This window comes from Triticum aestivum, chromosome 7A (assembly GCF_018294505.1).
Source record: "Triticum aestivum cultivar Chinese Spring chromosome 7A, IWGSC CS RefSeq v2.1, whole genome shotgun sequence".
In the NCBI taxonomy this organism is placed as follows: Eukaryota; Viridiplantae; Streptophyta; class Magnoliopsida; order Poales; family Poaceae; genus Triticum; species Triticum aestivum.
The window spans coordinates 125,280,165-125,307,799 of NC_057812.1; positions in this window are offsets into that span (position 1 = coordinate 125,280,165).

Consider the following 27,635-nt stretch of genomic DNA (forward strand, 5'->3'; position numbering starts at 1 on the left):
CTTGCTAAGGGGCGCATTTCCTTCGTCAAAGCTCGGAGATCATCATTGTCAAAATTTGACCCGTCCTCCTTTATGCTCGGATAGCCGCTTCCTACATCAGCCGAGTCAAGATCGGGTATCCAAGATTTAGCCTGGATTAACGCAGTCAGAGCACCTGCCCTTGCAGATGATCTTTTTAATTCCTCAAGCTGGGCAGGCATCATGGACAGCTTCTCCAATGTTCCTTGATCAAGGTTGGGGGTGGTTTATTATGAGCAGCAGTACAAATGATCCGTTGTCCGCCGGTATATAACTGCTCTATAAGAGTATAGGCAGCCTTCAATTTCTTCTGTATATATCAGAGCCCAGATGGGTAATGCGAGATCCTGCACCATCATGCATATCGGTAAACCGATAGTTTATGGAATAATACATGTTAGTAGCTTATACTAAGGGGACTTACCAAACACGGCATTGGTCATGGCATTGATTTGCTGCTTCAAGCTAGCCAGTTCTTCTGCTACCGGATTAAGGGTTGTTTCAGTGTCCTCTGCCCGTTTTAGCAGAGCTGCTTTTTCAGCGTCCCATCCTGCCCATTCGCCTTTAAAGCCTTCTTTCAGTTGTTCCATGGTTATTAAAGCGCCAGTCAGCTCTTCTTTAGCCTTGGAAGTTTTTGCTTGCTGGGACTTAATATTTTCATGAAGGTCGGCGATTTGAGATTCTTTTTGGCTGAGATCAGCCTGCAAGAGACATTTAATGAGTTAGTAGTGCATATTTGAAGTCCCAAGCACATAACAGGTTATACACTTGGCACTTGGGGGATAATGCATATGGCTTTTATCAACTGATATTTTAAGTCCCAAGCACATTACAAGTTATACACTTGGCACTTGGGGGCTAATGTATATTTGCTCAAGTCAAAGTTATGGATTTTTTCTTCCTCAATCGGTTTACAAAGATGGTTATCAAGAATTTTGGAAGCTTCGTGACAGAAAGGTGCTGATTCATCCTAAAGGTATAAACCGGTCCTTGGGGGCTACACAGGCAAAGTTGAAGTATTACGAAGTCCCGGTTCACGTTGATATCATAAACCGACCCTTGGGGGCTACTGGAGTTGATATTAGAAATTGGACACAAGAGAAACAATTATGAAGAGTTAACAGTGTTTACCTCATATCGCTCCTTCATCACGCCCACTAAACCGGCTTCATAGTCGCGGCTTGTATACAGGCGGTTTAAGAAGCCGGAATGGATCTCTTGGGCGTTGAGGTGGGCATAGCTGGATAAATCTGTTTTCCACTTGCCCTTATCCATCGCAAAAAAATCTTCCTTGGCACTATGCTTTGATAAAGCAATAGGATTGCCAGGGTGGTGTGGCCGACGCCAGTGAAAATGGCATCGTCCGATTGGTCATCAGCCGCTTTGGCTGGGCTTGGCGGTTTATCTGCAGCTTTGGCCAGACTTGGCGGGTCAGTAGCATGGCTGGTGGGATCATGTTCCATCGGTTCAACAAAGGTTTCATGATGTTCTGGTGGTGGATCATCATGTATAGCGTCAGCATTCGGCTCAAATTGTTCTGGGATCTGTTCCGGTTCAGTGGCCGGGTTATCATCAGCCGATTTATTCAATTTGGCCTTTTTGTTGGGCCTGGCCTTGGCTCTGAAAGGAAAAGACATAAAGGTTAGTATAACAAACAATTATAAAGCATCAAGAGTTAAGTTTAAAGTGCTCACCTAGGAACAGTCTTCAGAGGAGGGAGTTGTGTGGCCATTGACTCGCCGGATGATGAATGAGGTGTTCCCTGATAGTTTGAATCAGACGGATTAAGAGGTTGCCTAAAATAACCTGCCTTGGGATAAGGAGTATCAGAAATATATGAGACCTCTGATCGACGTTTCCGGGTTGGAGTGTTCGGTAAACTGGTTGAAGGAACTACATGGCCGCTGTGCCGGGTTGTGCGGCGAACTTCATGCAGATGTTTCTTCAAAAGATAGTTGGGATCCAGATAAGCTAGAGGGTGTGAAAATTTTACTTCCCGGTTTGCTTGACGGGTTTTCTGTGTTGGCTGAGGATCTGAACCGGAGGAAAGAATAATTACCTCTACATCATCAGCCCGGCTAGCTTCAGCGTCATCCTGATAAGGGTCATTGTCAATGAGGTGTATGAAAAATGAACCAAGAGAATCAAGTTCTACCTCTGAGTCCGGATTATCAAGATCCTCGTCGAGGTTCAGCCTGGTGGATTCAACTGCTTTCTTCTTGGCAGGTTTTTTCACGACCTTTGTTTTGGGTCGAGGGGTCTTGGCTGGTTTATCCTGAGGTTTCTTCTTCCAAAATGGATCGTCACCCTGTTAAAAGATTGGCAAAGGTTATAAGGAAGAGTTAAAAATGTCATGTTCAAATAGGATTTAAGCAATTCTTACAGCTGGCAGTTTATTCAAAACGCAGAAGGGACTTAGCCCTGTTTTTCTGCAGAAAGCCACCGATTCATCCAGTATCTTTTTAACAGCTTCAGTGATTTCAGCGTCAGTTAACTGAATGCCAGTGTGCCGTTGAGGATCTTTTGAGTCCCCTGTGTACTCACACATTAAACTGGGGCGACGGCTTAAAGGCCAAATACTCCAAGATATCCAGCAACGAACAAAGTCAATTCCTGTTAAAACCATTAGACATAAAGGCTTTGAGCTTTGCAAGCTGTGGTGCATATTTGGCCCATTCTCCTCTTGGAATAGGAAAGGGAATCCAACTAGGATTGGGAATCCTAGTTGGACTCCCCCCTTGGCGCGCCCTCCTCGGCCGCCGGCCTCCTCCTCCCCCTCCTTTATATACGTGGCCAGGGGGCACCCCAAAGGCACGTCAATTGTTCCTCAGCAGTGTGCGGTGCCCCCCTCCACAGTTTACCACCTCGGTCATATTGTTGTAGTGCTCAGGCGAAGCTCTGCGTGGATCACATCACCAACACCGTCATCACCTCGTCGTGCTGACGGAATTCTCCCTCGACCCTCTATTGGATCAAGAGCTTGAGGGACGTCATCATGTTGAACGTGTGCTGAACACTGAGGTGCCGTACATTCGGTACTTGGATCGGTTGGATCGTGAAGACGTTCGACTACATCATCCGCGTTAACCTAACACTTTCTCTTTCGGTCTACGAGGGTATGTGGACACACTCTTCCCCTCTCGTTGCTATGCATCTCTTAGATAGTTCTTGCGTGATCGTAGGAATTTTTTTTGAAATTTCATGCTACGTTCCGCAACAGAAATATCTATGGATAGTGTGTTACATGCATGCTCACATCGTTGGGCATGAGACACATTTAAATGGCTCGGTATGAAAACTCGCTAAAAGATAAATAAGATTCAAATAGTTTTTTAGATTATTAACGCACGTGCACGCTTATACTAGTCTTAATAAATGATGATTTTGCATCTTAGTTGAAATATAAATTTTATTTACATATCTTGTAAAGATGGAGTCGGTCTTTGGCATCCCACGATACTAGAAATTTGAACAACAATATCCAACAATATATGCTAACATGTTGGTGTCCACCATGTAGGGGAACCGCTAAGGGGCGATTGGGAGGGCGATCGCTTAGCAACCGGTTTCCTTCGCTAGGGTTAGAGTTTCATGTATGGGGGTGGTGTGAATCCGGTGGTGTCTAGGGCGGCGACGACACTCCTATGGGTACAGATTGGCACTGACTCTCTTCTCCAAGGAGTGGATCTATGGAGGAGAGAAGGAAGGGGTAGCAGGCAATGTCTCTGGTGAAGGAGGCAACCTTGGCAGCGACCAAGATGCCAAAAAAATGGGAAGTGGGGGGTCTGCTCGATCCCCTACTAAATGCAAAACACCGGATCCTACTGCAAGTCTCTCGGCTCGGCTGGGAGGCATGGTTTTGCCGAATAAAGAGACAGAGGGCTTCGTCTTCGAGGAACCAGACTGGGATCAACCAAAGTACTCGCGGTGGACTTCTGTAGGGAAGGCTTGCACTCCAAGGCCGCTCAACAAGACAAAGGTGGAGCGGGCTATGCCAAGGCCGTGGGGGCTTCATTGAGAGACGAAATTACGAGACATGGGAGATAACATACTTGTGGTTCACTTTGGAAGTGAAGGGGCTTGGAAGCACGCAACGAACAATGGGCCCTGGCAATTTGATTTTAACGTGTTGATGCTGAAGGAATATGAGGTGAATACTAGGCCCTCTGAGATGGTTTTCGACAAGCTAGATGTATGGGTGCGGGTGACACATCTTCCGCCGTGTAAACATATTGATTCTTTTGTCGTGGCGCTTGGGAACTGGCTGGGAGAAGTGGTAAAGGTAGATGTGGACAAGGAACGAATTGCTAGAGGCAAGGATCTGAGGGTCAGAGCAAAGATATCAGTTTATGAGCCCTTGGTTCATGGTTTCTATTCTAAATCTTCACTGGAAGATAAGATTGGCACTTGGTTTGATTTTTTCTATGAGAAAATACTGCACTGTTGTTTTGAGTGTGGTAGGCTAGTGCATGTTGGTGGGCACTGTGGTCCACCGCTGGATTCAACCTCGCAATGGGGTAGCTGGCTGAGAGCTTTGCTGGGAAGGAGTAGAGAGAAGGAGGATTCAAATGGTGGTAAGGCAAATAACAACTATAGTTTTGCAAGTTCTCACACAGTGGACAATGGTAGAGGGCATTTAGGACAGACAAGGGTCAGAGATCTCCCAACTAAGCGGAATCTGAATGAGGAATTTAGTAAGTCGACAAACTCCCGCACTAGTATGGAGTGTCGATCGAAGGGGGGGAGGTAAATAGCCCCATCAAGGATCGCCCACGGGGTGACCTGAGACATGGACGTGGTGAGTAGGCTGATGAACGGGATCTAAGACATGATCTTGAGAGGAAAAAGAGTGGGACCTCTGTAACCAGCTTAAAGAGGATCAAAGGAAAAGGGAGGAGGCACGGGTAAGACGGGAGTAGAGGAGTAGGAGGGATACTGCTGCAGCGAACAGAGAGAGGGGAGGAACACTATGATCAAGGTATGTATACGCCCAAGGAGAGAAACAAAGGCCACTATGTGATAAATCCTAGGAGAGATCAGGATGCTGACAGGGATAGGAGAGAAGGCCATCAAACCCCCTTCATCACTGGAAAGGGAAGGACACAGTAGATGTGGGTGGCCAAGGATCACATGCAGTTTGTTCAGGATGCATTCATTCGTGACACTAGGCAGAAGATGTCTACAATGTTTGACAGCATCTCGGAGAGTGATGATAGAGCGACGGACCCTGCCGGTTTGTAGGGCCACCGAGAACAATGAATATACCAGCCTGGAACTGTCGAGGGTTGGGTTTGGACTCCATAGTGGGCAAACTTCGAGACCTGGTACAGTCCTACAACCCAGCGTTCGTGTTTTTATGAGAGACAAAAAAGAGTGCAAGGGCAATGGAGAGACTCAAGTGAAGTTTGGGTTTCAGATAGGGAGTAGCGGCGGATTGTGTTGGTAAAAGGGAAGGTCTAGCACTATGGTGGAGAGACCATGTGATGTCACAATTAAACCATGGTGCCAGTACTATTTGGACGCCAAGGTGGGAGTGGATGGGAAGACCTATAGGTTCACTGGAATCTATGGGAGCCATGCGCCGAAAGGAGGAAGAAAACATGGGATGTTATTCGATATCTGAAATCCCAAGATGATCTACCTTGGATCTATGTGGGGGACTACAATGAAGCATTGGTGCGCAAAGAGCAGCTTGGGGGCAATCCGAGGTTTATACGATAGATGGAGGCTTCTAGAGACTACTTATCCGACTTCATGCTGACAAACTTGGGCTTCTCGGCATACTGATAACCCACAAGTATAGGGGACCGCAACAGTTTTCGAGGATAGAGTATTCAACCCAAATTTATAGATTCGACACAAGGGGATCCAAAGAATATTTGAAGTTATTAGCAGCTGAGTTGTCAATTCAACCACACCTGGAGATTAATTATCCATAGCAACCTGATCTGTAGCAAAGTAATATGATAGTTTTGATAATAGTGATAGCAGAACAGTAACGGTAACAGTGATAGTAGTAGTTCTGTAACAAGTGCAACAATAAAAATAGAGTAGTAACTTAGCAAGAACAATATAGGATAAATTCGTAGGCATTGAATCGGTGACTTGTTGGATGATATTCATCATGAGAAAGTTATAACCTAGGACGATACAACACTAGCTCCAGTTCATCAATATAATGTGGGCATGTATTCCATAAATAGTCATATGTGCTTATGGAAAGACTTGCATGACATCTTTTGTCCTACCCTCCCGTGGTAGCGGGGTCTTATTGGAAACTAAGGGATATTAAGGCCTCCTTCTAATAGAGAACCGAAACAAAGCATTAACACACGATGAATACATGAACTCCTCAAACTACGGTCATCACCGCGAGTGGTCCCGACTATTGTCACTCCGGGGTCGCCGGATCATGCTACCTCTTGAGCACTGCGTTGGTTTTCCCTTGAAGAGGACAGGCTGATGCAGCAAAGTAGCATAAGTATTTCCCTCAGTTTTTTAGAACCAAGGTATCAATCCAGTAGGAGACTACACGCAAGTCCCTCGTACCTACACAAACAAATAAGAACCTCGCAACGAACGCGATAAAGGGGTTGTCAATCCCTTCACGGTCACTTACGATAGTGAAATCTGATAGAGATAATAATAATAAGATAAATATTTTTGGTATTTTTATGATTTAGATTGAAAGTAAAGATTGCAAAATAAACGGCGCTAGAAATAACTTGTTGATGGGAGATTAATATAATAGAGAATAGACACGGGGGCCATAGGTTTCACTAGTGGCTTCTCTCAAGATAGCATAAGTATTACGGTGGGTGAACAAATTAATGTCGAGCAATTGATTGAAAAATGAATAATTATGAGAATATCTAGGCATGATCATGTATATAGGCATTACGTCCGCGACAAGTAGACCGAAACGATCCTGCATCTACTACTATTACTCCACACATCGTCCGCTATCCAACATGCATCTAGAGTAGTAAGTTCATAAGAACAGAGTAATGCATTAGGCAAGATGACATGATGTAGAGGGATAAACTCAAGCAATATGATATAAACCCCATATTTTTATCCTCGATGGCAACAATACAATACGTACCTTGCTGCCCTTACTCAAGCAATACGAACCCAAAGCTAAGCACTTCTCCCATTGCAAGAAAGATCAATCTAGTAGGCCAAACCAAACTGATAATTCGAAGAGACTACTACCTCTTGAGCACTGCGTTGGTTTTCCCTTGAAGAGGAAAGGGCGATGCAATAGAGTAGCGTAAGTATTTCCCTCAGTTTTTGAGAACCAAGGTATCAATCCAGTAGGAGGCCACGCACGAGTCCCTCGCACCTACACAAACAAATAAACTCCTCGCAACCAACGCGATAAAGGGGTTGTCAATCCCTTCACGGTCACCTACGAGAGTGAGATCTGATAGATATGATAAGATAATATTTTTGGTATTCATAAAGATAAAGAGAAATAAAGATGCAAGTAAAATAAATGGAAAAGGAACTAACTAAGTATTGGAAGATTAATATGATGGAAAATAGACCCGGGGCCATAGGTTTCACTAGAGGCTTCTCTCGAGAGCATAAGTATTACTGCGGGTGAACAAAATACTGTTGAGCAATTGACAGAACTGAGCATAGTTATGAGAATATCTAGGTATGATCATGTATATAGGCATCACATCCAAGACAAGTAGACCGACTCCTGCCTTCATCTACTACTATTACTCCACACATCGACCGCTATCCAACATGCATCTAGAGTATTAAGTTCAAGAGAACAGAGTAACGCTTTAAGCAAGATGACATGATGTAGAGGGATAAACTCATGCAATATGATATAAACCCCATCTTGTTATCCTCGATGGCAACAATACAATACGTGCCTTGATTCCCCTACTGTCACTGGGAAAGGACACCGCAAGATTGAACCCAAAGCTAAGCACTTCTCCCATTGCAAGAAAGATCAATCTAGTAGGCCAAACCAAACTGATAATTCGAAGAGACTTGCAAAGATAACCAATCATACATAAAAGAATTCAGAGAAGAATCAAATATTGTTCATAGATAAACTTGATCATCAACCCACAATTCATCGATCTCAACAAACACACCGCAAAAGAAGATTACATCGAATAGATCTCCAAGAGGATCGAGGAGAACATTGTATTGAGATCCAAAGAGAGAGAAGAAGCCATCTAGCTAATAACTATGGACCCGAAGGTCTGAGGTAAACTACTCACACATCATCAGAGAGGCTATGGTGTTGATGTAGAAGCCCTTCGTGATCGATGCCCCCTCCGGTGGAGCTCCGGAAAAGGCTCCAAGATGGGATATCTTGGGTACAGAAGGTTGCGGCGGTGGAAATAGGGTTTCGTAGTGCTCCTGGATGTTTTCGGGGTATATGGATATATATATATAGGAGGAAGAAGTAGGTCGGTGGAGCCATGAGGGGAGGGTGGAGGGCGCACCCAGGGGTAGGCGCGCCCCCTGCCTCGTGGCCTCCTCGTTGGTTTCTTGACGTCCACTCCAAGTCCACTGGATCACGTTTGTTCCAAAAATAACTCTCCCGAAGGTTTCATTCCGTTTGGATTCCGTTTGATATTCCTTTTCTGCGAAACACTGAAATAGGCAAAAAACAACAATTTGCACTGGGCCTTGGGTTAGTAGGTTAGTCCCAAAAATAATATAAAAGTGTATAAATAAGCCTATTAACTTCCAAAACAGATAATATAATAGCGTGGAACAATCAAAAATTATAGATACATTGGAGATGTATCAAGCATCTCCAAGCTTAATTCCTGCTCGTCCTCGAGTAGGTAAATGATAAAAATAGAATTTTTGATGTGGAATGCTACCTAGCATAATTCGCAATTAAGATTCAAGACAAAAGTTTAATATTGGCATAAAAATAATATTACTTCAAGCATACTAACTAAGCAATCATGTATTCTCAAAATAACATGGCAAAAGAAAGTTCATCCCTACAAAATCATATAGTTTGGCCATGCTTCATTTTCTTCACACAAGAATGCTCTCGTCTTGCAAAACCCTGATGACAAGCCAAGCAATTGTTTCATACTTTAGTAATCTCGAACTTTTTTCAACTTTCACGCAATACATGAGCGTGAGCCATGGATATAGCACTATGGGTGGAATAGAATATGATGATGCAGGTTATGTGGAGAAGACAAAAAAGGAGAAAGTCTCACATCGACGAGGCTAATCAATGGGCTAGGGAGATGCCCATCAATGATTTCAATGCAAGGAGTAGGGATTTCCATGCAACGGATGCACTAGAGCTATAAATGTATGAAAGCTCAACAAAAGAAACTAAGTGGGGGCGCATCCAACTTGCTCGCTCACAAAGACCAAGGGCATTTGAGGAAGCCCATTGTTGGAATATACAAGCCAAGTTCTATAATGAAAAATTCCCGCTAGTATATGAAAGTGACAAAACAAGAGACTCACTATCATAAAGATCATGGTGCTACTTTGAAGCACAAGTGTGGAAAAAAGGATAGTAGCATTGTCCCTTTTTATTTCTTTTCTGGCCTTTCTTTTTTTGGCCTTTCTTCTTCTTTTTATTTGGGACAATGCCCTATTAATGAGGATCATCACACTTCTATTTATTTACAACTCAATGATTACAACTCGATAATAGAACGAAATATGACTCTATATGAATGCCTCCGGCAGTGTACCAGGAAATGCAATGAATCAATAGTGAAATGTATGATAAATTATGCATGGTGGCTTTGCCACAAATACGATGTCAACTACATGATCATGCAAAGCAATATGACAATGATGAAGCGTGTCATGAATGAAACGGTGGAAAGTTGCATGGCAATATATCTCGGAATGGCTATGGAAATGCCATAATAGGTAGGTATGGTGGCTGTTTTGAGGAAGATATAAGGAGGTTTATGTGATACAGAGTGTATCATATCACGAGGTTTGGATGCACCGGCAAAGTTTGCACCAACTCTCAAGGTGAGAAAGGGCAATGCATGGTACCGAAGAGGCTAGCAATGATGGAAGGGTGAGAGTGCGTATAATCCATGGACTTAACTTTAGTCATAAAGAACTCACATACTTATTGCAAAAATCTACAAGTCATCAAAAACCAAGCAGTACGCGCATGCTCCTAGGGGGATAGATTGGTAGGAAAAGACCATCGCTCATCCCCGACCGCCGCTCATAAGGAAGACAATTAAAGAACACCTCATGTTTCAAATTTGTTACACAACGGTTACCATACGTGCATGCTACGGGACTTGCAAACTTCAACACAAGTATTTCTCAAATTCACAACTACTCAACTAGCACAACTTTAATATCACCATCCTCATATCTCAAAGCAATTATCAAGTATCCAACTTCTCATAGTATTCAACGCACTTTCTATGATATTTTTTGTTATACCCATCTTGGATGCCTGTCATATTAGGACTAATTTCATAACCAAAGAAAATTACCATGATGTTCTAAATAACTCTCAAAATAATATAAGTGAAGCATGAGAGATTAATAATTTCTATAAAATAAAACCACCACCGTTCTCTAAAAGATATAAGTGGAGCACTAGAGTAAAATTATCTAGCTCAAAAGATATAAGTGAAGCACATATAGTATTCTAATAAATTCCAATTCATGTGTGTCTCTCCCCGAAAGGTGTGTACAGCAAGGATGATTGTGGTAAACTAAAAAGCAAAGACTCAAATCATACAAGACGCTCCAAGCAAAACACATATCATGTGGTGAATAAAAATATAGCCTCAAGTAAAGTTACCGATAGAAGAAGACGAAAGAGGGGATGCCTTCCGGGGCATCCCCAAGCTTAGGCTTTTGGTTGTCCTTTAATTTTACCTTGGGGTGCCTTGGGAATCTGCAAGCTTAGGCTCTTGCAACTCCTTATTCCATAATCCATCAAATCTTTACCCAAAACTTGAAAACTTCACAACACAAAACTTAAACCGAAAATCTCATGAGCTCCGTTAGTATAAGAAAACAAACCACCACTTAAGGTACTGTAATGAACTCATTCTTTATTTATTTTGGTGTTAAACCTACTGTATTCCAACTTATCTATGGTTCATTACCTCCGATACTAGCCATAGATTCATCAAAATAAGCAAACAACACACGAAAAACTGAATTTGTCAAAAACAGAACAGTCTGTAGTAATCTGTAGGTTTCGAGTACTTCTGTAACCCCAAAAAATCTAAAAGAAATTTCTGGACGTTAGGAATTTATCTATTAATCATCGGCAAAAATAATCAACCTAATCACACTCTCCAGTAAACAATGGCAGCAAATCTCGTGAGCGCTAAAGTTTCTGTTTTTACAGTAAGATCACAAAGACTTTCCCCAAGTCTTCCCAAATGTTATACTTGGCACAAACACTAATTAAAAGCATAAAACCACATCTAAACATAGGCTAGATGAATTATTTATTCAAAAAAATAAAGGAAATATATTGGTTTGTCTCCCAACAAGCATTTTTCTTTAAAGCCTTTTATCTAGGCATTGATAATTTTAATGATGCTCACATGAAAGACAAGAATTGAAGCTCAAAGAGAGCATCATGAAACACATGACAAACAAATCTAAGTCTAACATACTTCCTATGCATAGGCATCTTATAGGAAAACAAATTTTCATAGCAAGCAAAAACTAGCATATGCAAGGAAGCGGAAAGAAACGATAGCAATCTCAACATGACGAGAGGTAGTTTAGTAACATGAAAATTTCTACAATCATATTTTCCTCTCTTATAATAATTATATGTAGGATCATAAGAAAATTCAACAAAATAGCTATCACATGAAATATTTTCAACATTATCCACATGCATGCAAAGTTGACACTCTTCCAAAATAGTGGGATTTACATTAACAAAAGTCATGACCTCTCAAACCCACTTTTATCAAAAAATTCATAAGATTGAACATTCTCCAAATATGTGGGATCTAAAGTTGACACTCTTCCAAACCCACTTTCAATATTATTGCAAACACCATTATCAATGTCATATTCATCATGGGGCTTAAATAAATTTTCAAGATCAAAAGAAGAATCACCCCAATCATGATCATTGCAACAAATAGTAGACATAGCAAAACTAGCATCCCCAAGCTTAGGGTTTTGCATATCATTAGCACAACTGACGTTAATAGGATTTATAATAACATCATTTAAATCATGCTTTTTATTCAAAGATCTATCGAGAATCACTTCATAAAGCACTTCATCACAATTTTCAGATTCACAAATTTCAAGCAAAACCTCATAACGATAATCTAGTGCACAAAACTCACTACCAATTGTTTCATCATAATTGGACCTCTTAAAAAGATTAGCAAGAGGATGAGGATCCATAGATATTAGGTTCTCTATTTAGAAATAAATAAACAATTATTCCAACCAAACGAGCAAACGAGCCAAGTAAGACATCAAGGCAAACGAAAAGACGAAAAGAAGAAGGGCGAAGAAAAGGCAAAGGTGAAGTGGGGGAGAGGAAAACGAGAGGCAAATGGCAAATAATGTAATGCGAGGGATAAGAGTTTGTGATGGGTACTTGGTATGTCTTGACTTGTGAGTAGATCTCCCCGGCAACGACGCCAGAAATCCTTCTTGCTACCTCTTGAGCACTGCGTTGGTTTTCCCTTGAAGAGGAAAGGGTGATGCAGCAAAGTAGCGTAAGTATTTCCCTCGGTTTTTGAGAACCAAGGTATCAATCCAGTAGGAGACTACGTGCAAGTCCCTCGTACCTACACAAACAAATAAGGACCTCGCAACCAACGCAATAAATGGGTTGTCAATCCCTTCACGGTCACTTACGAGAGTGAGATCTGATAGAGATAATAATAATAAGATAATTATTTTTGGTATTTTTATGATTTAGATTGAAAGTAAAGATTGCAAAATAAACGACGCTAGAAATAACTTGTTGACGGGAGATTAATATAATAGAGAATAGACCTGGGGGCCATAGGTTTCACTAGTGGCTTCTCTCAAGATAGCATAAGTATTACGGTGGGTGACAAATTACTGTCGGGCAATTGATAGAAAAGTGAATAATTATGAGAATATCTAGGCATGATCATGTATATAGGCATCATGTCCATGACAAGTAGACCGAAACGATTCTACATCTACTACTATTACTCCACACATCGACCGCTATCCAGCATGCATCTAGAGTATTAAGTTCATAAGAACAGAGTAATGCATTAGGCAAGATGACATGATGTAGAGGGATAAACTCAAGCAATATGATATAAACCCCATATTTTTATCCTCGATGGCAACAATACAATACGTGCCTTGCTACCCCTGCTATCACTGGGAAAGGACACCGCAAGATTGGACCCAAAGCTAAGCACTTCTCCCATTGCAAGAAAGATCAATCTAGTAGGCCAAACCAAACTGATAATTCGAAGAGACTTGCAAAGATAACCAATCATACATAAAAGATTTCAGAGAAGAATCAAATATTGTTCATAGATAAACTTGATCATCAACCCACAATTCATCTGATCTTGACAAACACACCGCAAAAAGAGTTACATCAAATAGATCTCCAAGAAGATCGAGGAGAACATTGTATTGAGATCCAAAGAGAGAGAAGAACCCATCTAGCTAATAACTATGGACCCGAAGGTCTGAGGTAAACTACTCACACATCATCGGATAGGCTATGGTGTTGACGTAGAAGCCCTCCGTGATCGATGCCCCCTCTGGCGGAGCTCCGGAAAAGGCCCCAAGATGGGATCTCTTGGGCACATAAGGTTGCGACGGTGGAAATAGGGTTTCGTAGTGCTCCTGGATGTTTTCGGGGTATATGGATATATATAGGAGGAAGAAGTAGGTTGGTGGAGCCACAAGGGGCCCACGAGGGTGGAGCGCGCGCCTCGTGCCTCGTGGCCTCCTCCTTGGTTTCTTGACGTCCACTCCAAGTCCCCTGGATCATGTTTTATCCAAAAATAACTCTCCCGATGGTTTCATTCCGTTTGGATTCCGTTTGATATTCCTTTTCTGCGAAACACTAAAATAGGCAAAAATACAGCAATTTGCACCGGGCCTTGGGTTAGTAGGTTAGTCCCAAAAATAATATAAAAGTGTATAAATAAGCCCATTAACATCCAAAACAGATAATATAATAGCATGGAACAATCAAAAATTATAGATACGTTGGAGACATATCAAGCATCCCCAATCTTAATTCCTGCTCGTCCTCGAGTAGGTAAATGATAAAAACAGAATTTTTGATATGGAATGCTACCTAGCATAATTCTCAATGTAATTTTCTTTATTGTGGCATGAATATTTATATCTGAAAGATTCAAGACAAAAGTTTAATACTGACATAAAAACAATAATACTTCAAGCATACTAACTAAGCAATCATGTCTTCTCAAAATAACATGGCAAAAGAAAGTTCATCCCTACAAAATCATATAGTTTGGCCATGCTTCATTTTCTTCACACAAGAATGCTCTCGTCTTGCAAAACCCTGATGACAAGCCAAGCAATTGTTTCATACTTTAGTAATCTCGAACTTTTTTCAACTTTCACGCAATACATGAGCGTGAGCCATGGATATAGCACTATGAGTGGAATAGAATATGATGATGCAGGTTATGTGGAGAAGACAAAAAAGGAGAAAGTCTCACATCGACGAGGCTAATCAACGGGCTAGGGAGATGCCCATCAATGATTTCAATGCAAGGAGTAGGGATTTCCATGCAACGGATGCACTAGAGCTATAAATGTATGAAAGCTCAACAAAAGAAACTAAGTGGGGGTGCATCCAACTTGCTTGCTCACGAAGACCTAGGGCATTTGAGGAAGCCCATTGTTGGAATATACAAGCCAAGTTCTATAATGAAAAATTCCCGCTAGTATATGAAAGTGACAAAACAAGAGACTCTCTATCATAAAGATCATGGTGCTACTTTGAAGCACAAGTGTGGAAAAAAGGATAGTAGCATTGTCCCTTTTTCCTTTTTTGGGCCTTTCTTTTTTTTGGCATATCTTCTTTTTTTTATTTGAGACAATGCTCTATTAATGATGATCGCCACACTTCTATTTATTTACAACTCAATGATTACAACTCGATACTAGAACAAAATATGACTCTATATGAATGCCTCCGGCAGTGTACCGGGAAATGCAATGAATCAAGAGTGACATGTATGATAAATTATGCATGGTGGCTTTGCCACAAATACGATGTCAACTACATGATCATGCAAAGCAATATGACAATGATGAAGCGTGTCATGAATGAAACGGTGGAAAGTTGCATGGCAATATATCTCGGAATGGCTATGGAAATGCCATAATAGGTAGGTATGGTGGCTGTTTTGAGGAAGATATAAGGAGGTTTATGTGTGACAGAGTGTATCATATCACGGGGTTTGGATGCACCGGCAAAGTTTGCACCAACTCTCAAGGTGAGAAAGGGCAATGCACGGTACCGAAGAGGCTAGCAATGATGGAAGGGTGAGAGTGCGTATAATCCATGGACTTAACATTAGTCATAAAGAACTCACATACTTATTTAAAAAATCTACAAGTCATCAAAAACCATGCACTACGCGGATGCTCCTAGGGGGGTAGATTGGTAGGAAAAGGCCATCTCTCGTTCCCGACCGCCACTCATAAGGAAGACAATCAAAGAACACATCATGTTTCAAATTTGTTACACAACGGTTACCATACGTGCATGCTACGGGACTTGCAAACTTCAACACAAGTATTTCTCAAATTCACAGCTACTCAAATAGCACAACTTTAATATCACCATCCTCACATGTCAAAACAATTATCAAGTATCCAACTTCTCATAGTATTCAACACACTTTCTATGATAGTTTTTATTATACCCATCTTAGATGCCTATCATATTAGGACTAATTTCATAACCAAAGCAAATTACCATGCTGTTCTAAAGGACTCTCAAAATAATATAAGTGAAGCGTGAGAGATCAATAATTTCTATAAAATAAAACCACCACCATGCTCTAAAAGATATAAGTGAAGCACTAGAGCAAAATTATCTAGCTCAAAAGATATAAGTGAAGCACATAGAGTATTCTAATAAATTCCAATTCATGTGTGTCACTCCCAAAAGGTGTGTACAGCAAGGATGATTGTGGTAAACTAAAAAGCAAAGACTCAAATCATACAAGACGCTCCAAGCAAAACACATATCATGTGGTGAATAAAAATATAGCCGTTTGGATTCCAAAAATAACTCTCCGGAAGGTTTCATTCCGTTTGGATTCCGTTTGATATTCCTTTTCTACGAAACACTGAAATAGGCAAAAAAACAACAATTTGCACTGGGCCTTGGGTTAGCTGGTTAGTCCCAAAAATAATATAAAAGTGTATAAATAAGCCCATTAACATCCAAAACAGATAATATAATAGCATGGAACAATAAAAAATTATAGATACGTTGGAGACGTATTAGATCATAACACATAGTAGGTGACTGTAACTTGCAAGATCAGATCTAGAACATGGATATAATGGTGATAACATAAATGGTTCAGATCTGAAATCATGGCACCTGGGCCCAAAGTGACAAGCATTAAGCATGGCAAAGTCATAGCAACATCAATATTAGAATATAGTGGATACTAGGGATCAAGCCCTAACAAAACTAACTCGATTACATGATGAATCTCATCCAACTCCTCACCGACCAGCGAGCCTATGAAGGAATTACTCACTCCCGGTGGGGAGCATCATGGAATTGGCGATGGAGAAGGGTTGGTGATGACGAAGAACGAAGATCCCCCTCTCCCGAGCCCCAAACGGACTCCGGATCTGGCCTCCCGATGAAGAACAGGAGGTGCCGGCGCCTCCGTCTCATGGATCGCGATAATTCTTTCTCCCTGATTTTTTTCTGGAAAAATAGGATTTTATAGCGTCGGTTTCAGGGTCTGCGGGGCCACCAGGTGGGGACAACCCACTTGGGTGCGCCAAGAGGGGGCCGACGTGCCCTGGTGGTTTTTCCCACCCAGGTGCCCCCCTCCGCTCGGTCTTGGCTCTAGAAATTCTTGTTTATTGTATAAAAATTCCTCACAAAGTTTCGTTCCATTCCAAAAACTTTTATTTCTGCACAAAAAGAACACCATGGTAGTTCTGCTGAAAACTGCGTCGGTCCGAGGTTAGTTTCATTCAAATCATGCAAATCAGAGTCCAAAACAAGAGGAAAAGCATTACGAAAAGTAGATACGTGATACGTCTCCAATGTATCTATAATTTTTTATTGTTCCATGCTATTATATTATCTGTTTTGGATGTTTAATGGGCTTTAATTTACCTTTTTATATTATTTTTGGGACTAACCTACTAACCAAAGGCCCAGTGCAAATTGTTGTTTTTTTGCCTATTTCACTGTTTCGTAGAAAAGGAATATCAAACGGAATCCAAATGGATTGAAACCTTCGGGAGACTTATTTTTGGAACAAACGTGATCCAGGAAACTTGGAGTGGACGTCAAGGAAGAAGCAAGGAGGCCATGAGGCAGGGAGGCGCGCCCCAACCTCATGGGCCCCTCGCAGCTCCACCGACATACTTCTTCCTCCTATATATACCCATATACCCCGAAAACTCCAGGAGCACCACGAAACCCTATTTTCACCGCCGCAACCTTATGTACCCGTGAGATCCCATCTTGGGGGCTTTTCTGGCGCTCTATCGGAGGGGGAATTGATCACGGAGGGCTTCTATATCAACACCATAGCCTCTCCGATGATCTGTGAGTAGTTTACCACAGACCTCCGGGTCCATAGTTATTAGCTAGATGGCTTCTTCTCTTTCTCTTTGTATCTCAATACAAAGTTCTCCTTGATTCTCTTGGAGATCTATTCGATGTAATTCTTTTTGCGGTGTGTTTGTCGAGATCCGAGGAATTGTGGGTTTATGATCAAGATTATCTATGAACAATATTTGATTCTTCTCTGAAATCTTTTGTGCATGATTTAAATATCTTTGCAAGTCTCTTCGAATTATCAGTTTGGTTTGGCCTACTAGATTGATCATTTTTGCAATGGGAGAAGTTCTTAGCTTTGGGTTCAATCTTGCGGTGTCCTTTCCCAGTGACAGCAGGGACAGCAAGGCACGTATTGTTGCCATCGAGGATAAAAAGATGGGGTATATATCATATTGCTTGAGTTTATCCCTCTACATCATGTCATCTTGCCTAATGTGTTACTGTTTACTTATGAACTTAATACTCTAGATGCATGCTGGATAGCGGTCGATGTGTGGAGTAATAGTAGTAGATGCAGAATTGTTTCGGTCTACTTGTCGCGGACGTGATGCCTATATACATGATCATGCCTAGATATTCTCATAAGTATTCCCTTTTCTATCAATTGCTCGACAGTAATTTGTTCACCCACCGTAGAATTTGCTATCTTGAGAGAAGCCACTAGTGAAACCTATGGGCCCCGGGTCTATCTTCCATCATATTATTTCCATACCAATTTGCTTTTTCTATTACCGTTTGTTGTGCAATCTTTATTTTCCAATCTATATCATAAAAATACCAAAAATATTTATCTTATTATCTTTATCAGATCTCACTTTCGTAAGTGACCGTGAAGGGATTGACAACCCCTTTAGCGTGTTGGTTGCGAGGTTCTTGTTTGTTTGTGCAGGTACTAGGTGACTTGTGTGTTACCTCCTACTGGATTGATACCTTGGTTCTCAAAAACTAAGGGAAATACTTACGCTACTGTGTTGCATCACCCTTTCCTCTTCAAGGGAAAATTAATGCATGCTCAAGATGTAGCAATACTTTGGAGACGTATCAACTCCCACAAGCTTAAACCTTTGCTTGTCCTCGAGCTATTCAGTTGATAAACTGTAAGTGAAAAAGAAAAAAAAACTTTTACGAACTCTTTTGCTCTTGTTTGCATAAATAAGCTTAAATAGCACCCAGGTTTTCAGCCAACATTATAACTAACCATGCAACTCTTAAAGATTATATTAACTCATATCAATGACATAATCAGTTAGCGAGCAATAATAAGATATCTCAAATAGCAACACGTTGTCAAAACAACCATGATATAATATGACAATAGTGGTATCTCGCTAGCACTTTCTGAGACTGCAAAACATAAATGCAGAGCGCCTCCAAAGTCCAAGCAGTGACTAAACATTGTAATTCATGGTAGACAAGATCTAGTCATGATGCACCCAACATTAGCTACACACAATGCATAAGTCATGACAGCAGTGCTCTCAGGTTCTAGCGCTTGTTTTAGAAGGTGATGACACAACATAAAAATAAATAGATAGTTCCTTCGCAGAGGGAAGCAGTGATTTGCACAGGTGCCAGAGCTCAAATTTTTAAAACAGAGGTAAATGATATTTTGAGACAAGCATCCTTCTCATTTACTTCACGACCATCAGTTATCAATATCTTCCATGCTAAGCACGCTAGTGGAGGTCCCCAAGCGATAAAAGTAGAGGTTTACTCCCCCTCCACCAACAATCACACTCCATGGCTTGTCCGAAACAACGGGTGTCGTTGATACGTCTCCAACATATCTATAATTTTTTATTGTTCCATGTTGTTTTATTATCAATCTTGGATGTTTTATAATCATTTTATAGTCATTTTATATCATTTTTTGGTACTAACCTATTGATATAGTCCCAAGTGCCAGTTGCTGTTTTTTCCATGTTTTTTACATTGCAGAAAATCAATATCATACTGAGTCCAAATGCCACGAAACTTTACGTAGATTTTTTATGGACCAAATGGAAGATATTGGGCCCTGGTTGCACCCAGGGGGAGTCCCGGGGAGGGGACAACCCACCAGGGTGCGCCAGGAGGCCCAGGCGCGCCCTGGTGGGTTGTGCCCACCTCAGGTGCCCCCCGGACCACCTCTTTGCTCTATAAATACCCCAATATTCTCAAAACCGTAGGGGAGTTGATGAAATATTCACCCAGTCGTCGCAGAGTCCAGAACCACCAGATCCAATCTAGACACCATCACGGAGGGGTTCACCACTTCCATTGGTGCCTCTCTGATGATGCGTGAGTAGTTCTTTGTAGACCTTCGGGTCGGTAGTTAGTAGCTAGATGGCTTCATCTCTCTCTCTCTTGATTCTCAATACAATGGTCTCTTGGAGATCCATATGATGTAACTCTTTTGTGTTGTTTTTGTTGGTATCGATGAACTTTGAGTTTATGATCAGATCTATCTTTTTATATCCATGAAAGTATTTGAGTTTCTTTGATCTCTTTTAAGCATGATCTCTTATAGCCTCACATTTCTTCTCCGATATTTGGGTTTTGTCTGGCCAACATCATCTATTTGTCTTGCAATGGGAAGAGGTGCCCGGTAGTGGGTTCGATCTTACGGTGCTTGATTCCAGTAACAGAAAGGGAACCGACACGTATGTATCGTTGCTACTAAGGGCATAAAGATGGGATCTATATCTACCGCCATAGATAAACGGATCGTGTCTACATCATGTCATCGTTCTTATTGTATAACTCCATTTTTCCATGAACTTAATACACTAGATGCATGCTGGATAACCATCGATGTGTGGAGTAATAGTAGTAGATGCAGGCAGGAGTCGGTTTACTAATCCTGGACGTGATGCCTATGTAATGATCATTGCATGGATATTGTCATAATTATTTGAGGTTCTATCAATTGCCCAACAGTAATTTGTTCACCCACCGCTTTGCTATTTTTCTCGAGAGAAGCCACTAGTGAAACCTACGGCCCCCGGGTCTCTTTCTCATATATTTGCCTTCACGATCTATTTTTATTTGCTTTCATTTTCAGACCTATTAAACCAAAAAACCCAAAAATACTGATGACCCACAAGTATAGGGGATCTATCGTAGTCCTTTCAATAAGTAAGAGTGTCGATCCCAACAAGGAGCAGAAGGAAATGATAAGCGGTTTCCAACAAGGTATTCTCTGCAAGTACTGAAATAAGTGGTAACAGATAGTTTTGTGATAAGATAATTGTAACGAGCAACAAGTAACAAAAGTAAATAAGGTGCAGCAAGGTGACCCAATCCTTTTTGTAGCAAAGGACAAGCCTGGACAAACTCGTATATGATGTAGAGTGCTCCCGAGGACACATGGGAATATCGTCAAGCTAGTTTTCATCACGCTCATATGATTCGCGTTCGGTACTTTGATAATTTGGTATGTGGGTGGACCGGTGCTTGGGTACTGCCCTTAATTGGACAAACATCCCACTTATGGTTAACCTCTATTGCAAGCATCCGCAAATACAACAAAAGTATTAAGGTAAACCTAACCATAGCATGAAACATATGGATCCAAATCAGCCCCTTACGAAGCAACGCATAAACTAGGGTTTAAGCTTCTGTCACTCTAGCAACCCATCATCTACTTATTACTTCCCAATGCCTTCCTCTAGGCCCAAACAATGGTGAAGTGTCATGTAGTCGACGTTCACATAACACCACTAGAGGAGAGACAACATACATCTCATCAAAATATCAAACGAATACCAAATTCACATGACTACTAATAGCAAGACCTCTCTCATGTCCTCAGGAACAAAAGTAACTACTCACAAAGCATAAACATGTTCATAATCAGAGGGGTATTAATGTGCATATAGGATCTGAACATATGATCTTCCACCAATTAAACCAACTAGCATCAACTACAAGGAGTAATTAACACTACTAGCAACATACTAGCACCAATCCCGGACTTGGAGATAAGAATTGGATACAAGAGATGAACTAGGGTTTTGAGATGAGATAGTGCTGATGAAGATGTTGATGGAGATTGCCCTCTCTCGATGAGAGGAGCGTTGGTGATGACGATGGCAATGATTTCCCCCTCCGGAGGGAAGTTTCCCCGGGAGAACAGCCCCGCCAGAACCCTAGATTGGCTCCGCCAAGGTTCCGCCTCGTGGCGGCGGAGTTTCGTCCGAGAAGATGGCTTATGATTTTTTTTCCATCAAAAGAGTCCATATAGCAGAAGATGGTCACTAGAGGGCTACCAGGGGGGCCACGAGGTAGGGGGTACGCCTAGGGGGGTAGGGCGCGCCCCCCACCCTCGTGGGCAGGGTGTGGCCCCCCTGGTGAAGTTATTGCACTCAATGTTTTTTATATATTTGGAAAACATCATCCGTGAAGTTTCAGGACTTTTGGAGCTGTGCAGAATAGGTCTCTAATATTTTCTCCTTTTCCAGCCAGAATCCCAGCTGCCGGCATTCTCCCTCTTTATGTAAACCTTGTAAAATAAGAGAGAATAGGCATAAGTATTGTGACATAATGTGTAATAACAGCCCATAATGCAATAAATATTGATATAAAATCATGATGCAAAATGGACATATCAACTCCCCCAAGCTTAGACCTCGCTTGTACTCAAGCAAAAAGCTAAAATCGAAAAATATGTCCACATGTTTAGAGATGAAGGTGTCGATAAAAATAAAATACGGACATGAGGGCATCATGATCATTCTTAGAGCAGCAACTTATATAATTCTTGTCATATGATATCTTATGCTAGAGTAATAATTCAATCACAATATCAAGTATTAATCATAAACTTCATTGAAAACTAAAAAACTATAATCTCAGTCATTGAAGCAATTGCAATTTATCATAACATAGGAAAGAGTCAATGTATAAGAGCTTTTCAGCAAGTCCACATACTCAACTATCATATAATCTTTCACAATTGCCGACACTCACACAATACTTATGGGTATGGAGTTTTAATCGGACACAGAGAAAGATAGGGGCTTATAGTTTTTGCCTCCCAACATTTTACCTCAAGGGTAATGTCAACAGTAATAGTTCATGAAAACCCACATCCAATTAGCCATATATACCAGGATCTTTCCAACATATTGTGCTTGCCAAAGGATAAAATGTAAAATGGAAGGGTGAAAATCACCATGACTCTTTTGCAGTGTAGGGGATAAAAGTAAAATATAGGCCCTTCGCAGAGGGAAGTAGAGGTTGTCATGCGCTTTTATGGTTGGATGCACAAAATCCTAATGTGAAAGAACATCACTTTATATTGCCACTTGTGATATGGACCTTTATTATGCAGTCTGTCGCTTTTATTACTTCCATATCACATGATTGTATAAAGCTTATTTCTACCACACCAATCAATCATACATATTTAGAGAGCAATATTTTTATTGCTTGCACCGATGACAACTTACTTGATGGATCTTACTCAATCCATAGGTAGGTACGGTGGACTCTCATGGCAAAACTGGTTTAAGGGTCTTTGGAAGCACAAGTAGTATCTCTACTTGGTGCAATGAATTTGTCTAGCATGAGGGAGAAAGGCAAGCTCAACATGTTGGAGGATCCAAGACAATATAATTTATCTCAGATGTAAGAAAACATAACCCATTATGTTGTCTTCCTTGTCCAATGTCAACTCTTTAACATGTCATATTTTAATGAGTGCTCACAATCATAAAAGATGTCCAAGATAGTATATTTATATGTGAAGACCTCTCTTTCTTTATTACTTCCTATTAATTGCAATGATGACCAAAACTATGTTTGTCAACCCTCAATAACTTTTATTCATCATACTCTTTCTATGTGAGCTCATTACTCTTCATAAGAGTCACATGATCTCTTTGTTTCTTTTTATTTCTTTCTCTTTTCTTTTCTTTTATTTGGGATCATGGCAAAAATAAGCAAGCCCTTGACTCAACACTAATCTTTATTATATAGCTCACGAACTCGATTACATAGAAGGATAATAAAGCAAAACTCACGACTAGATCATACTAAGAACTTTTATTCTACTAGATCAAAATATTACCAAAAGCATTGCGCTAAGAAAGATAGTAAAGATAAAAGTGATGGTGATACGATACCGGAGCACTCCCCCAAGCTTGGCAGTTGCCAAGTGGAGTGCCCATACCAGATACTCAATTCTTCTTTGTTGGAGGAGATGGTGGTGATGTTGGTGATGGCGTAGGCTTGTCGTCCTTCTTCCAAGGCATAGGCTCACCATCATAGAAGGATGACCGAGTCTCTGGGATCCTAAAATCTGCAGCCAAACTCATCCTTTTGAATCTATATTCATACTCATAGTTTTGGTTTTGCAGGTCATAGATTTGAGCTTGGAGGTGCTCAATTTTCTCGTGAAGCTTGAAGATGGTCTCCCCGATGTTGTCGGCATCCAGCTTGTGTTTGTTGGTGAACTCTACGATCATCATGTAGTTGGAGTTGAGTCCACGCTCCACCATCCCTTGACACTTGAGAACTTGTTGCTCCATTGCTTCGAGCCTCGTCTCCACGCTTCCGGTCCCCTTCGGTCCCTCAGCATCACGGATGTGCAGCAACCCATCACGCATCTCAATGATTTGAGGGTGTCGCTGCACCTCCGCTAGGTAAGGGTTGATGACCTTCTTGAAGAACTTATCCTTGGGTGCACTTGGAGAAGTCATGATAATCTAGATCTGTCAGAAAAACAACTCAAAACAAAGACGAGATTTTTGCGTGATACGGGAATCAAAACCCCCGGGAGGTTATATAATGAATTTTTACCGACCAAAATATGTGTTCTGTAAGAAAACGGAGTCCGGAGAGCACATGAGGTGCCCACGAGGTAGGGGGCGCGCCCTCCACCCTCGTGGGACCCTCGTGTCCTTTCCAGGCTGCTGCTTATTTTTCTATTTTTCTAAATATTCCAAAACGGAGAATTATTGCCTTAAAAACTGTTTTGGAGTCGGTTTACTTACTGTACCACATACCTATTCCTTTTTGGAGTCTGGAACGTTCCGGAAAGTGTCCCTTATGTATTCCTCCGGGGTGATGGTTTCAATAACATTGGTTTCAACATTTATGGGATTACCTGAGATATAATGTTTGATTCTTTGACCATTTACCACCTTCGGATTTGTGCCTTCGAAGTTGTTGATTTTTATGGCATCGGAACGGTAGACCTCCTCGATAACGTAGGGACCTTCCCATTTAGAGAGAAGTTTTCCTGCAAAAAATATTAAACGAGAGTTGTATAGCAATACATAATCACCTACATTAAACTCACGCTTTTGTATTCTTTTATCATGCGACCTTTTAACCTTTTCTTTAAACAACTTGGCATTTTCGTAGGCCTGGGTTCTCCATTCATCAAGTGAGCTAATATCAAATAACCTCTTCTCACCGGCAAGTTTAAAATCATAATTAAGTTCTTTAATAGCCCAATAAGCCTTGTGTTCTAGTTCGAGAGGTAAGTGACATGCTTTTACATAGACCATTTTATACGGAGACATACCCATAGGATTTTTATATGCAGTTCTATAGACCCATAATGCATCATCAAGTTTCTTGGACCAATTCTTTCTAGACCTATTAACAGTCTTTTGCAAAATTAATTTGAGTTCTCTATTACTCAATTCTACTTGACCACTAGATTGAGGATGATAAGGAGATGCAATTCTATGATTAACATCATATTTAGCAAGCATTTTACGGAAAGCACCATGAATAAAATGTGAACCACCATCAGTCATTAAATATCTAGGGACTCCAAACCTTGGAAAGATAACTTCTTTAAGCATTTTAATAGAAGTGTTATGATCAGCACTACTAGTTGGAATAGCTTCTACCCACTTAGTAACGTAATCAACAGCAACTAAAATATGTGTATAACCATTAGAGGAAGGAAAAGGTCCCATATAGTCAAAGCCCCAAACATCAAATGGTTCAATAAGAAGTGAATAATTCATAGGCATTTCTTGACGTCTACTAATATTACCAATTCTTTGACATTCATCACAAGATAAGACAAACTTACGGGCATCCTTGAAGAGAGTAGGCCAATAAAAACCAGATTGTAGTACCTTATGTGCAGTTCTATCTCCAACATGGTGCCCTCCATAAGCTTCAGAGTGACACTTGCGTAGGATATGTTCTTGTTCATGCACAGGTACACAACGTCTAATAACACCATCTACTCCTTCTTTATAAAGATGTGGGTCATCCCAAAAGTAATGCCTCAAATCATAAAAGAACGTTTTCTTTTGCTGGTATGTGAAACTAGGTGGTATAAACTTAGCAACAATGTAATTAGCATAATCAGCATACCATGGAGCAGTATGAGAAGCATTTATGACATTTAATTGCTCATCCGGAAAGCTATCATCAATAGGTGGTGGGTCATCAAGCACATTTTCTAACCTAGACAAGTTGTCTGCAACGGGGTTCTCAGCTCCTTTTCTATCGACAATATGTAAATCAAATTCTTGAAGAAAGAGAACCCATCTAATAAGTCTAGGTTTAGCATCTTTCTATTCCATAAGATATTTAATAGCAGCATGATCAGTGTGAATAGTTACTTTAGAATCAACAATATAGGGTCTAAACTTATCACAAGCAAATACAACTGCTAAGAATTCTTTTTCAGTAGTAGCATAATTTCTTTGAGCATTGTCTAGAGTTTTACTAGCATATTGAATAACATTTGGTTTCTTATCAACTCTTTGTCCTAGAACAGTACCTACAGCATAATCACTAGCATCACACATAATTTCAAAGGGTAAATTCCAATTAGGTGGTTGAGCAATGGGTGCAGAGATCAATGCTTTCTTAAGTATTTCAAATGCTTCTACACAATCATCATCAAAGAAAAATGGTATATCTTTTTGTAATAAATTAGTCAGAGGCCAAGAGATTTTTGAGAAGTCCTTAATGAACCTCCTATAAAAACCGGCATGACCAAGGAAACTTCTTATACCTTTGATGTCCTTGGGACATGGCATCTTTTCAATAGCATCAACCTTGGCTTTATCAACTTCAATACCTCTTTCAGAAACTTTATGCCCCAAGACAATACCTTCATTAACCATAAAGTGGCACTTTTCCCAATTCAAGACAAGATTAGTTTCTTCACATCTCTGCAAAACTCGATCAAGGTTGCTCAAGCAATCATCAAAAGAAGATCCATAGACGGAAAAGTCGTCCATGAAAACCTCACAAATCTTTTCACAAAAGTCAGAGAATATAGCCATCATGCATCTTTGAAAGGTAGCAGGTGCATTACATAAACCAAAAGGCATACGTCTATAAGCAAAAGTACCAAAAGGGCATGTAAAAGTAGTCTTTGATTGATCTTTGGTTGGCACAGGTATTTGAGAGAAACCATAATAACCATCTAGAAAGCAAAAATGTGTATGTTTGGATAATATTTCTAGCATTTGATCGATAAAAGGTAAGGGGTAATGATATTTTTAGTAGCCTTATTTAATTTGCGGGAATCAATTACCATCCTATAACCAGTAATAATTCTTTGAGGAATCAATTCATCTTTATCATTAGGAACAACAGTAATACCTCCCATCTTAGGGATAGAATCGACAGGGCTTACCCACTGACTATCAGCAACGGGGTAAATTATACCTGCCTCAAGGAGCTTTAGTATCTCCTTTCTTACCACGTCTTTCATTTTAGGATTCAGACGGCGTTGATGATCACAAACTGGTTTAGCATCTTCTTCCAAATTAATTTTATGTTGGCATAGAGTGGGACTAATGCCATTAAGATCATCAAGAGTATACCCAATAGCAGCATAGTGCAT